Source organism: Cynara cardunculus, assembly GCF_001531365.2.
Source record: "Cynara cardunculus var. scolymus isolate 2C chromosome LG 1, CcrdV1, whole genome shotgun sequence".
Taxonomy (NCBI): domain Eukaryota; kingdom Viridiplantae; phylum Streptophyta; class Magnoliopsida; order Asterales; family Asteraceae; genus Cynara; species Cynara cardunculus.
Genome location: NC_037528.1, coordinates 39,634,386 through 39,637,174, shown reverse-complemented (window position 1 = coordinate 39,637,174; position 2,789 = coordinate 39,634,386).

Genomic DNA, 2,789 nt, shown 5'->3' with positions numbered 1-2,789 from the left:
TTTTGAGACACGTTATCTCCGTTTGTGGTTATGTAATTATCTTTTGGTAAATTTTATTAGCCGCTCTGTTTTTTTATAGCACATGTTGATTTTATTCCAATTGTGACGTCACCCGTCTTTGACCACGCGGGACGGGGGTGTTACAAGAGGGCAGTATATAAGGTGAATTCGAATTACAAATGGCCAATGTAATTATGAAGTTACAGGTACATATCTGTACTCAGATACCATATTATATTTGGGAATGTGAATACGTGATATTTTAATACTAAAATATCTGCAGATGTCTAGTCAATCACAAATATCAGAAAGAATTGCCCGCTCTGAGTCTGAAGAAAGGGAGGAATCTGTTGTTAATCCTCCAACTTATGCTTCAGGGAGTAGAGGTTGGGGAAGGAGTAGGGGTAAAGGTCGAGGGAGGAGTCAGATTCCGGAAAGGTGTCAGACTGAGATTTACCCTGATTAAGGGGAATCTATTTCTGGGAATGCACACTAGGAGCAGAGGAAGCAACCTGAGTTTATAACTAGAGACGTTCTGGTAGAGAAAATGGGAAAACTGAGGGAAACTTTGATATCCATTATGGGTATGCCAGCCAGAGTAGAAATTGAGCAAGTTGGAATTAATCCTCCGGCTCCTTCAGCAGGCAGTAATAACCGAGGAGGAGACATAAAATGTTCTTGACATGTAAACCTCCAACATTTTCAGGAGAAAGAGATCCAGTAAAAGCAACGTGTTGGATAAAAGAGATAGAATCAGTATTTAACACTAGTAGATGTTCTGAAGAAGATAATGTTAGATTTGTGGTATCTATGCTCAAATCTAATGCCTTATATTGGTGGGATGTGAAGTCCTCGGCACAACCGAATATACTACAAACAATGTCTTGGGAAGAATTTGTGAACAAATTCAAAACACAATTCTGTCCTACGACGGCAGTAAGACAGACGGAAGAGGATTTTCTAAAGCTGGAGCAAGGGAGTAGATATGTATGGGATTATACTGAGAAATTTATAGCGTATTCCTGTTTTGCAGAACATTACGTCTCTTTAGAGTCCCGGAAGGTGGAAAGGTATATTTGGGGTTTGAAACCTTCTATTCGGRWATTTGTGATTGCTATGAACCCTGCTACTTTCTCTTTAGCCGTAAATGCTGCAGAAGTTACTGAAAGAAACAAAAATGGGCAAGGAGAAGAGAAAACAATAGAGAAAAGAAAGTTGGAAGGGTCTTCAGTCAGTTTTCGAAGACCTAAGTTTATTAAATCAGATAATCGTACTCCTTAGTCGCCACCTGTTAGAACCTGCCCGCGATGTCAGCAGGTGCATCAGGGAAGTTGTCCATCTGAACCAAAGAGATGTTATCGATGTCAAGGGACTGCACTACACCCAAAAGGTGTTTTCAATGCAATTCACTTGATCATATCCGACCGAATTGTCCATAATTAAGAGCTCCTCCTTTGACAATGGGAGGAAATGCTCTCAGTAACCGTGGAAGGCCTAGTACACTGAGAGGAGGCCAGAGTGGAGCAAGAGGTAGATCATTTCAAATGACGAAAAATGAAGCGGAAGTAACTCCCGATGTGGTAAAAGGTACCTTTCTACTGAATTCTATATGTGCTAAGGTGTTGTTTGATTTTGGTGCAAACTTTTCGTTTGTATCATCCTCATTTGCTCGATCTGCATGTTTGAATTCTGTTACACTTGATGACAAATTAGTAGTTGATACTGCTAATAGTCAAAAATTTGTTACTAGTGTATTCAATAACTGTATTATTGTTATTGAGGGGTGTGAGTTACCAATCCGGTTGTTCCCAATGCCAATGAAGGAATTTGATGTAGTAGTGGGTATGGATTGGTTGGCAAAACATCAGGCCAGTATTGTTTGCAATAAGAAAATGATCAGAATTACTCTACCAGATCAAGAAACAATTATTGTTTATGGTGATCGTCATAATCATCATACTAGTCTTTTGTCTATGTTAAAGGCTCGAAAGTTTATCCCGAAGGGGTGTCAAGGGTGTTTGGCATATATGATTGATGGGAAGAAAGAAAAAGGAAAGCAGAAATTAATTTCGATCGTTAATGAATACCCAAAAGTTTTTCTGGAAGATTTGTCTGGTTTACCGCCAGACAAAATTATTGAATTCAGAATCAATCTCATACCAGGGGCAGCACCAGTAGCCAAGGAGTCGTACAGATTAGCTCCGTTACATTTGAAAGAATTGGTTGCTTAGTTGAAGGATCTGCACGATAAAGGATTTATTCGACCTAGCACTTCACCCTGGGGTGCTCCGGTCTTATTCGTTAAAAAGAAGGATGGATCTATGCGAATTTGTATAGATTATCGTGAATTGAATAAGCTGACAATCAAGAACAAGTATCCTTTGCCAAGGATTGATGACTTGTTTGATCAGTAAGTGGGGGCAAGTTACTTCTCCAAAATTGACTTAAGATCGAGATATGATTAGCTTAAAGTCAGAAAAGAAGACATTGCTACAACAGCTTTCTGAACTAGGTACGGGCATCACGAATTTCTAGTTATGCCATTCGGCTTAACTAATGTGCCTGCAGCCTTTATGGATGTAATAAATAGGGTATGTAAGAAATATCTTGATAAATTTGTAATTGTATTTATCAATGATATTCTTATATACTCTAAGACCGAAGAAGAGCACGCAGAACATCTTCGCCTGATACTGGAATTATTGAAAAGAGAAAAGTTGTATGCAAAGTTGTCCAAGTGTGAATTCTGGTTAAGGGAAGTTCAGTTATTGGGTCATGTTATATCGGAA